This window comes from Corylus avellana, chromosome 9 (assembly GCF_965113065.1).
Source record: "Corylus avellana chromosome 9, dhCorAvel1.hap1.2, whole genome shotgun sequence".
NCBI classification, from domain to species: domain Eukaryota; kingdom Viridiplantae; phylum Streptophyta; class Magnoliopsida; order Fagales; family Betulaceae; genus Corylus; species Corylus avellana.
Window position 1 is genome coordinate 9,583,512 of NC_142498.1, and position 12,175 is coordinate 9,595,686.

At 37.5% G+C, this 12,175-nt stretch overlaps 1 non-coding gene across 1 annotated transcript; it reads right to left on the reverse strand.

The window, feature by feature from the left end:
- Window positions 1-7,309: 7,309 nt before the first annotated feature.
- LOC132191197 (small nucleolar RNA R71) lies at window positions 7,310-7,416 on the reverse strand. The gene has a single exon (XR_009441225.1). It is a non-coding gene; the product is annotated as a small nucleolar RNA R71 (small nucleolar RNA).
- Window positions 7,417-12,175: the final 4,759 nt, after the last annotated feature.

The window sequence follows — 12,175 nt, forward strand, 5'->3', positions numbered from 1 at the left end:
AGTCCTTTAGCAAAACAAAATGAAAAATAGAATGAAAGTAATAAACATAAGTCCTCTATCATGGGAAAAACAATTGTATTTAGCATATGCAATAAGCCCTTTAAACCCCTAGGCATTCCTAGTTGTAACGCCCTGTAAATTAATTAACTGATAATTAACTCTATGGTTTGTCTCCCAGCCTTATTCCACTCCAAACAAGACTCAGAGACCTCTACTCCTCAAAAAGACAGAGGATGCTAAACAATGAAAACAATTAGATTCTATAAACATTAACCATTACAACCAGAGCATCTACCAAGGAATATCAAAGTAGCGAAAATCACACTATACACATGATTGTTACAAGGGATCTATACTATACCTCACTATGCAAGCATGCATAAAAGCACTAAGTCTACAACATAACTTAAAAGTACTAGTTAACAGGCTGTGTCTTGGTCATGAAACTATTGGATCCGAAGCGCCCCCCCCCCCCCCCCTCACACACACATGACCATAAATTTAACCTGTATAGTAAGCCCATAGGCCGTTATCCCGTATGTACCGGTGTAGCATGTCATACGATGCAATTAATCTTATCAATTTTTTACATGCATAGTTTTACAAGCCTCATTGTTATCCTATTAATCGACACACGTTTTTGCAAAAGAGAGTTCACAGTAGTTCCAAAATGTATTTCATGAGGGTTGCAAAATATGCATATTTGATATATATAAAATAGACGCGCAATGCAGGAAAAGTAACAACAAGCATCCATGTGAGTTTACACTCACCTGAGTTGTAAGGCTCCTCCATAAAATTCCCTTGAGGCTCCATAACCTTAAATACTGAGAAAAGACCTATCATTAGTTCTAAATCCAACAAAAACAAACCTATGACATGAAAACAGAGGCTATAAGATGACTGGCCAAAGTGGCATTCTCTGGAACACTTGTGACCGTACGTCTGCTGAAATACTTCGGACTGTACGTCTGGGCTCATGGCTATACGTCCGCTGAGTACTTCGGATTGTACGTCCGGGCTTGAGGCCGTACGTCTACTCAGAGAGTTTCATGTAGAACCTAATTTGGTTCAACCATCCTCCTATCCTCCCGAACTAATTTCTAAGGTTACCAAAAGCCTTCTAAGACTACCTATCTCAAAACAACACCTCCATGCAAAAGAAAATGTTCCCAACAAGAATTAAACGCTAAATCAAGATAAACTATTAAACCATCAAGATTAAGGGCAACGACATAACTAGAAGCTACAAACTACCAACTAAGTTAACTATGGAAAAACACTTAAACAGCATAACGACTAGCTAACCTTAGAAGATTACCTACTTGAAGCAAAACCTCCAAGAAATCTCTCATTCTCCTCCAAGAACACTCACAACTCACAAAAGACACTCACACAAGGTCTCCAGAGGGTTTAGGGGCAGAATGGCTGTGAAATGGTGAGGATGTGAGGGGGTATTTATAGGTGACAAAAGGAGCGTACGTCCGGTCCTAGTGATAAGCGCTAAAATATTCATATTTTCAGCCCTTATCTTACATGTTTTAATCTTTTGGTTTTGGTTAATTAGGTCATTTTACTTCCTTTTTGTGTTTTTGATGTTTTTATAGGCTTTTGGAAGAAAGTGAAGTAAAACTGGGTGATTTGGGCTCAAAAAGAGAATATGGGAAAATTGGAGCTACCTGGTACTACGATCAATCGCAGGGTACCTGCGATCAAGCGCAATACCAGAGGAGATGCTGCACGAGACAGGCCAGGAGCGATCGAGCGCAGGCAAAAGAGGCATCGATCGCAGACGTGCGATCGAGCGCACCCATGCCCAGGAGGCATTCCAAGTGGCGGCTACAATGTCCCTATTTCCATATTAGGGTTTTTCAAACTCTAAATTGTAATAGGACTGAAACCCTGCGAAAACCCTAGGGTTTACTACTTTTCCAAGGACTTCTAAAGCCTATAAATAGACTCCTAAGCCTTTAGAATAGGGAGGCTTGGAGAAGGGAGAAGAATAGGAGCTCTCAAGTCAAATCTCGGGTTTATTTTTTCTTTTTTTTTCTTTTATTTTATGAAGATGTTTAACATCAACTCTATGTGTAGCTAATTTATTTAGTAGGGCTAGATTGAAGCCCTAGTTATGTTAAATTAACATTTCAATATTGGCGCCTTGTGATGATCATGTTGTGCTATTTAACTTGATTAATACTTGCTTGCATGAATTCCTCATATGTGTATGCCTGATCAACATGTGCGTGTGGTATGGACTTGTTAGTTAGATTAATTTGGATGGCCGAGTCCTGGGTTTAACTTAAGTAACAAAAGAATCCAGACCGCGATTCTTGGGTTAATCAACATAGGGAACTAGGAGTATGTGTCCATGCCCTAGGCCTTGTGTGTTTGTCGATTTTCATAGAACATATTCTTTTCTAAAGAACAACTTCGTATAGATATACTAAATCCTTTAGGAAATAAAAGAATTAGAGCATGGACCAAGTGGCTAATTCGTTGCTTAGGGAAGTCAATAGCTTAAGGCGTTAGAGTTTAACCCTTAGGTTGGCAAATATTAAATGTGCATAACTTGATCAAAGCATTGGCATATTGTTATATTAATTGAGCATAATTAGTGGTGGATATCAAAGCCCTACCCTTTATTATCATCTCATCAATAATCAATCTTAGTTTACTTTTGCTTAAGGAATTTATTTTTAAATATAAATTCAGCAATCCTCGTGGGAATGATCCTGTACTTGCACCATATATTACTCTATTGCCCTTGTACACTTGCAGGTAAAACGTACAATTATTTACCAATTAATTTATGTATATTTTTGCACAACACCTAGGGGCGTACTTTCATGTACTTTTCACTAACGGTCCAAAGGCTGCTTCGTACGTACGAGTATTAACCATCGGTCAATCCAAAAAGTAGTGGAGTTCCTCGTACTATTGAGCGTACGTCAGTGTACTATTCACAGAGTACGGCGTACTATTTGTCAGCGTATGTCTGGTGGTCCCCCGCATATGTCTACACTAAAAGACAAGAGCGTACGTTCGCCAACCATAGCCTACGTCCACACTAAAAGACAAGAGCGTACGTTCGCCAACCCTAGCGTATGTTCAGTCCAGAAGTCCAATTTCCCCAAAATGCCCTTCTGGCTAATGCTAGTGACCCAAAGTCCAAATTAATCTTCTAACTTAGTTACCTATGCTTAGTTAATTATTTGGGTCACTAGACTAGTGGACGAGTGAAGTCTCGTGAGGGTTTAATAGGAATGATACACTCAAACATTGAAGCGTTATGTTGTTAACAAGAATGACATTTCATACAAACCATGGTTCTTATTCATGAGCAAACTTAAAACAACAAGCACCATCATCACAATCAAAAGGAAATCCAGAATCAAATCACTCAAAAATGGACAATTGAGACATCATTGTTAAGTGGCAAAATATTCATATTTTAGCCCTTAATTCACACTTGTTAATTTCTTAGTCTTGTTATGTTGTGCTATTTTATTTTCTTTTTGTGTTTTCTGTATTTTTGTAAGTCATGGAAGAAAAGAAAGCGTTTTTGGAAAAGTTCCAAGCTTAAAGGGCAAATTGGGAAGAGCTAGAAGATATAGTTAAGTTTAACCAATCATAATAGAGGACCTATATGATGTGGTTAAGTTTAATCAAATAAAGGAAATGATTAAATCGGAATTTCTCTAATTGGAGTCAAAATCGGATTGGATTCAAATTTGGATTCTGCACATATCTTGGTATTTTGACCATGACTTTCAGCTCAAGTATCCGATTGAGGTGATGCCAGTGGCATTGGAAAGCTAACTCAAACTTTTACAAATCATTGTGAAATATAATTTTCCTAAATCGGACTTCTGCTATGCCAAAAGCATCCCGAAATAAAAGAACACAAATCTGGACGAATCCTATTTCGATTCGTACTAGGATCACTTCCTAATTGGACTAGGAGGCTGGACTCCGAATTTCCTAGGATTACTAGGGCTTCTAGGACTCTCTTAAGCCCTATAAATAGAACTCTAAGCCTCACAATTTAATACACAATTTAGGAGACACAATTCTTGGGGAGAGGAATTGGAGGCTACTTCAAGGAGTCGTTTTTTTTTTTTTTTTTTCCCTTTACTTTTTAGTTTTATTTTAATTATGTGTAACTAATTACTTTAGTAGGACCAGATTGAAGCCCTAATTATGTTTATTTAATATTTCAATATTGCCACCTTTGTGATAATCATATTGTGATGCTTAACTTGATTAATTCCTGTTTTATTGAATTCCTCATAAATGTGTGACTGGCTATTATATGCATGTGGTATGGATAAATTATTTAAGTCAATTTGGATGATCAAGTCCTGGGCCTAATAGAGTAACAAAAGAATTCCTCATGGGTTCTTGGGTTAATCAACATAGAAAACTGGGAGTAGACACTCATGCCCTAAGTTCCATGTGTTTGTCGATTTTCACAGATTTATGCTTTCTTAAAGAATAACATAGTAGACACCCATGCTAAATCCTCTAAGAAAGAAAAGAATTAGAATAGACACCCACGCCTAATTTGTTGCTTAGGTAGATCAATAGCTTAAGGAGTAGATACCCATACCCTTAGGTTGGCGAACATTAGGTATTCATAATATGATTGGAACATTGGCATATTGTGATATTATTGAGCATGATTAGTGGTGGATATCAAAGCCTTACATTTTCATTTATCTTTATTCCTTTTTCATAGTATCAATTTCCGGGCAAAGTTGATATTTTAATAAATTCTAAGCAAAATAAAAAATCCCCGTAGGAACGATCTGTACTTGCACCATATACTACTATTTTGATCCTATGCACTTGCGAGTTAAAACATAGCAAAAATTATCTATTAATTTAGGTAGTATTTGTCACACACCTCTATCCACACAACAATGGTTAATCATACTTAATCAAGAGATTCATTCTATGCATATTATAAATAAACTAGAAAATACCTTATTAAATAATAAGTATAACCCATCTTTGGTTGGCACGGATCATCTACCTAACCATTAAGATGCAGTACAACCCATCTTCCGTAGGTATGCATTATCTAATTTTTTAATAGGATACATATAATCAAGTATAACCCATCTTTTGGATGGCACGGATCATCCACCTAAACACTAAAATGCGGCACAACCTGTCTTTCCTAGGTATGGCCTATCTAACCCTCTAGATCATATGTCAATAAAAACCATTGTATAATCATCATCCCCATAATCAAGAAAATAAGAATGATTTGAGTTCAATAAAAGTAAAATACTTTCTAAGACAAGATAATAATTTTACTAATATTAATTTTGGAATTTAAGAACAATTGCATTTAAACATCAAGAACAATATCAAATAGTAGCAATTCTCATAGTTATACAATCAACATGCATAAACTGAAAATCTATAAATTAAAATACAATCGAACCATTGTGCTCGGATAGGATTTAGCCGCTCATAACTCCGCTAAGCATTCAAGAACTATTTGCAGAATTTTTGCTCTAGGCAGTGGTTCTTCTTTCTTCTATGTTTAAAGGCCTATTTATAGGGATTATGAGAACCCTAAAAACCTTAGAAACCCTAGAAAAAACATAGGTTAGTCTCCTAGTTCAAGTGGGAGATTGAAAACCTAATCCAAGCTGTGAAAGGATTGTTAGCGCATTCTAGAAGCCGTGTGCGCTCAAGCCCAAGGGACGTGCGCTTGAGCGCATGTGCGCTCGAGCTTAGGCTGATATGTGCTCGAGCACCGGTATGCTCAAGCATAGGTGTTGGGGTGCTCGAGCGCACAAGATGCTATGTGCTCGATCCTAGGCCTTCAAGATGCTCCCCAAAATGTGCTTTTGTCCCAATTTTCAATGGAATTCTTGCATCTTCCATTTAAAGCCCTGAAACACAAAAACAAAACAAAATCAAACAAATAACAACACTAAGGAATTAACATATGCAAGTTAAGGGGCTTGAATGTGCAACATTCGGCACTTATCACCGATCTCCATAGATTTATGCTTTCTTGAAGACAACTTAGTAGATACCATGTTAAATCCTTTGAGAGAGAAAAGAATTAGAGTAGATATCATGCTTGATCTGTTGCTTATGGAGATAAATAGCTTAAGGAGTAGATACCATTCTCTTAGGTTGGCAAACATTGGGTATCTTGATATGGTTGTAGCATTGGCATATTGTTTATTTTATTCGAGTATGATTAGCAGTGGATATCAAAACCCTACCCTTTCATTCTTATTATTTCAACTCAATATTTTATCTTGTTTTATTTAGTTATTTATTTAGGCAATTCTTTTAAGCATAATTTATAGCAATCCTCATGGAAATGATCTTATACTTGCTTTCTATACTATCATTTTGATCTTGTGCACTAGCGAGTAAAACGTACATTTATTCGTCTATTATTTAGGTGGATATTTGCACAACAAGTTTTTGGCCCCGTTGCCGGGGATTGTGTTGAATTTTGTTTAGAAGTTTTTCCTTAAGTTTTTAGCTAATTCTGTTTAAATTTTAATTGTTTTTTTTTTTTAATCCTAATGTGTTCATGCTTTTTGGTTTTCGTTCAGTTTCTGTTATGCAGTAGTGCGATCGAGTGCACATTCAAACAACAGCACTAAAGCTGCTATGATTTTTGTTATGTTTCGGCTCTGTAGCAGTGTGATCGAGCGCCCAATCCAGAGGGATCGAGCACACCACTGCGATCGAGAGCACAAGCCAGTGCGATCGAGTGCACATCCCGACAGCAGCACTGAAGCTACTGCAATTTCATAAACTGTTTGTTTTCTTTTTCATGCAGGATCGTCAATCTCAGAATTTAGCCATTATTCCATAGGCTCCAGAAATTGAACGAACCATTCAACAAAGGGAAAGTGACAACTCCGAAGTAAAAGAAGAATTCAAAGTTGAGAAAAAGATGGAAGAAGAACATGTTGAGAATCCACCACTGGTGCGAAGACCTATGAAAAGTTCCTTCATTCCCAAAACCTCAACCAGCCATCATGCATTGATTTCCAGCCCATTGTGCAAAGCAATTACAATTTATCTCCGCATCTACTCAATATGGTTCCACACTATAGAGGCACACCTACAGAGGACCCATATATGCAAAACACAGATTATCCATGGCTTAACCGCAGAAGGAATCAAGTTAATTCTCTTTCTTTTTTCCTTAAAAGATAATGCAAAGCTATGGTTAAATTCTTTGGCTATAGGTTTTATTGACAATTGGGAGGAGTTGGCCACAAAGTTCTTAAAAAAGTTATTTCCAACCCAAAAGAGAAGGAAATCGAGGAGGGAGATTTAGAGCTTCCAACAAAAAGATGGAGACCTTTTCCTGGAAGCATGGGAGCACTTTAACGAGCTACTTTTCAAATGCCCACACCACAATCTATCTCAAGATGATCAGGTACAAGCTTTTTACAAAGGCTTAAATGATCCTAACAAAAGTCCTGTAGATTCAACATGTGGCGGAGTGTTAATGGAGAAAAATAGTGAGGAAGCCATAGAATTCTTTGAGACTTTAAGTGAGAACTCCTAAAAATTCACATCCATAGGGAGACAAGGACTCAATGGACAGGCATATATGAAGCGAGCACAACTGGTGGAGTTCAAACTCAGATGGCTACCTTGGAAAGAAAGCTGGATATGTGTTTTGAAAATTTTAATATACTCGCAAGTGCACAAATTGTTTGCAGTAAAAAGGTTGCATGTGCGGGGTCGAACCCACAGGGAATTGTGTTTGTGAAGAACAAATTAAATCCAAACTAATTTAATCCTAACCTAGTTCCAAAAAAGGTTTGATTTTGGGTTTTGAAAATTAAAACATGAACATAAACTAAATAAGATAAAATAAAACAAAAGAAAGTACTAAGGTTTGAGAATCCACACTCACTGAATCATAACAACATACCCCATGTTCATCAATATTAATCCTAAGTTCTCACAAATAAAATCCTATGTATGTTTTACTATGCTTCAAAAAGTTAATCAAAACCATCCCGTGTATCCATTCATTGCATAAATCACAAAAGGAATCCAATTTCAATCAAATCATTAGATGTATCCATAAATCACAAGAGGTATCCAATTTCAATCAAAACACCGAATGTATCCGTAGAACAAATCACAAGGAATATCCAATTTTTTAGGTAAATAAAACCAAACAATCAATTATGTTAAATTATCTCAAATCATCAAATATATCATTGAATCACAAAAGATATCCAAGAATCATTTCACATATTGAAAAGAAGTAAAACAATTCAAATATTAAACCCAATAAAATTGGACAATAAAGACTTACATGAAAGTAATGTTGTTCTTCATTGGTGAGGCTTCATCCTCAACGTTAGTTGAGAATTTAGCTCTACATGACTATGAAAATAAAATCTAAACCAAAACCTAAAGAAAAACTAATCTAAAAGGGAGAAATTCGTTCTTTGATCTCCAGCCTTCAGAATCTCCTCCTCTCTTTTTTTGAAGCTTTTGGGGTCTATTAATAAGGAGGAAACAGCCTTACAAGCCATAGGAATCCCAGAAAAATTGTGCTTCAATCTCCTAGTCAAATTAGGAAGCAATCCTACTAGAAATTGGAATAGGATTCGTCCAGATTTACATTCTTTTATTGCGGGACAATTTGGGATAGTAAACGTCTGAATTAGGAAAATCCTATTTCATAATAATTTATAGCATTTTGAGCTAGCTTTCCAGCGCCTCTAGTTGCACGTCAATTCGATACTTGGGCAAAAAGTTATGGTTAAAATACTAAGACATGTGCAGAATCCAAATTTGAATCCAATTCGATTGACTTCAATTAGAGAAATTCTGATTTAATCCTTTCCTTGATTTGGTTAAACTTAACCACATCATCTAGAAGTTCTCAAAGTGTACTTCCTTCCAAACTATGCATTTTTCCCTTTAAAGATGCAGTTTTCCTTCAACAACGCACGAAACACTAAAAAGACAAAACTAACACAAAACATTAGAATAAGACACAGCTAAAGGATTAACCAATGTAAATTATGGGGTTCAAATATGCAATATCTAGCACTTATCAATATTCTTGTAAAAGCCATGACCTCTCACAACATTTCCCATGTTCAACAAATTGCACGAATCGAGGTATGTACCATATGTTCCCATTCTAATCACACCACTGAGACTTGTCCCATTTCTCCATTTATAGATCAATTGTGGGACAAAAAAACTACCATTTGAAGAACAATCCATACTCCAACAGTTACAATGCAGGGTGGGACAACCACCTCAATCTCTCATGGAGTAACAATCAAAATGTTCTGAACCCTCAAGGACAATAAAGGAATTTCGAGCCGGGAAATAACTATCAGGCTCCACCATAAGCAGTCCAACCAAATCTGGAGTTGAAAAAGAATAACCTTGAAGGTACTATACTCCAATTTTTAGCTGCGCAACAACAAACCTATGCACAGACCAGTCAAACTATTAAAAAATTGGAGGCCAATACAAGTCAAGCTATTCAAAGACTTGAAGCACATGTGCGACAGATGGCCAAGGAGCTAAGCAAAAGAAAGATGGGTGAATTTCATCCCAAATAATACCTAATCCAAGAGGTCACGGGCAACTAAACGCCCCAGATAGGGGTGGGCAAATTAACCGTTACCGTTTAACCGGCCGTATACCGGTTCGACCGAACCGATATAAACCGTAGCCGATATGCCGATATCGTTATCGGTTAAAAAAATTATACCGGAATCCGGTCCGGTCCGGTCCGGTCCGGTTAAGTTTTGCTTATCGGTTAACCGGTTTAACCGGTTTAACCGATAAGAATTATTAGTCCCAAAAACGGCGCCGTTTAGAGAGCTGTATCTATCACCCATTTTCACCCAAAAACGGCGCCGTTTAGAGCTGTATGATGAATCAGTGTATACTAATACTATCACCCAATTTCACCCGAATCACCCCACCACAGTCGAACCCTAAGCCCCTGCTCTCTCGGTCTCTCGTGGAGTCCTCTCGCAGCTCTCTCGCCTCTCGGTCTCTCGTGGAGTCTTGAAGTTCCTGAAGCAGCTCTCTCGGTCTCTCGTGGTCCGCAGCTCTCTTGGGCCCTCAACCTCTCAGTCTCTACTCTCTCGGTCTCTCGTGGAGTCCTCTCGCAGCTCTCTCGCCTCTCGGTCTCTCGTGGAGTCTTGATCTCGCAGTCGCAGCTCTCTCGGTCTCTCGTGGTCCGCAGCTCTCTTGGTCTCTCGTGGAGTCGTGGTCTCGCAGCTCTCTCGGTCTCTCGTGGTCCTCGTGGAGTCGTGGTCTCGCAGGCCGCAGCTCTCGCTTTCTACACACTCAGACTCACCTTCTCAGCTTCTCTCACGGTAAGCACTTTCACTTTCTTACCTGTTTTGGTTGTCATTTTCCAATTTTGTTAACTTTCATTGTGTTTTCTCTGGAATTAAGCGGAACCCATGTTGTGAAAAATGAAAATTGTTTCTTTTTTTTTTTTTTTTTAATTTTATTTCTTTCTTTCTTTTATTGTCATGAGCTGAAATTCAATTGAATTTTGATGTCTCTACTCTAGCCTGGCTGATTATATTTTTTCTCTTGAATTCTTGTTAATTGAATAAAGTTTGAGGTTGGGGTTTTAAGTATGCATGAATTGTGGGATTTTCAGTCCAGTTGTAGGTTATTCAAATTGTTTGTTCTATTATGAAATTGAGGTTATAATACCTATGATTGAATGTTTGGTAGAGATAGAATGTTATAGGTTGTCTAGTTGTAGTTTGAGTTTGAGTTTTAGTCATAGCCCATAGGTCAAACATTGTCACATTAGCTAATTAAAATCAATCATTGCTTTTTTACTTCAGAAGTTCATATGGCTGCACCTCGACCTCCAACATCAGCTACTTCTTCTTGTCCCATAGGCATAGATGATGAAGAAATTTTTGATGAAGACTTAGACTTTGATGAAGAGACCTTTGATGATATTGATGAATTCGATGAGTTGGATGCCCAAGGGATTAGATGTTCTGGTTCTAGGGGTTCTAGGAGTTCTAGGGGAGCATCTCATGGTCGTACTCGTGGTCGACGACCCCCAATCCCTTGTAAAAAAAGATTAAGAACAAAAAGATCTTCAGTATGGGACCATTTTACTAAAGATGCAAATAGTTCTGAAGAGGCTCCTATTGCAAGTTGTAACTATTGTGGGGCTCAGTATAAATGTCATGGGACAAATAATGGCACCTCTAGCATGTTGTACCATTTCAAAAAATGCCAAAAGTATAAGAGCTTAAAAGCAAAAACAGATGGCTCTCAATCTAAATTCACCTTTATGGCTGGGCAGAGTCAGAGTGATGGTAGTATTGGTAATAACCTAATTGTTGGGAAGTATTCTGAAAAACTTATTAGGGAGACTCTTTGTGAAATGATCATTGTTGATGAATTTCCCTTTTCAATTGTGGAGAAGATGGGTGTTAGGAAAATGTTTAAGGTTCTTGAGCCTCGTTTTGAGCTTCCTTCTCGCTATACAGTGATGAAGGATTGTGTTAAGTTGTTTATGACCAAAAAAGAAATAATCAAAAAGAAGTTGATGATGGTTGGTCAAAGGGTTTGTTTGACAACTGACACTTGGACTTCAATTCAGAATATGAATTACATGGTTGTAACAGGACATTTCATTGACTCTACTTGGAAATATCAAAAAAGAATATTGGCATTTCGCCAAGTGTCGGATCACAAGGCAATAACAATTACTAAGGAAATAGAGCAATGTTTGGTGGAATGGGGGATTACTCGTGTGTTGGCGATAACACTTGACAATGCAAGTGCTAATGATAAAGCAATTAGTGAGTTTGGTAAAAGAAATATGTTCAATAATGATGTTATTTGTCGCCATGAGTTTGTTCATGTGAGGTGTTGTGCCCATATTCTAAATTTAATTGTGAAGGAGGGTATGAAGGGTGCACATGATTCAATTGAAAGGGTCCGAAATATGGTGAAATATGTGAAGGGATCCCCCCAAAGATTAGCCCTCTTTAAGTCTTGTGTAGAAAGAAAGAATCTTGGGTGTCGGTCTTCCTTGACTCTTGATGTTTCCACTAGATGGAACTCTACTTATACCATGTTGGAGGCGGCACAAAAGTATGAAAGGGCATTTAATCTTATGTTAGATGAAGATTCGAAT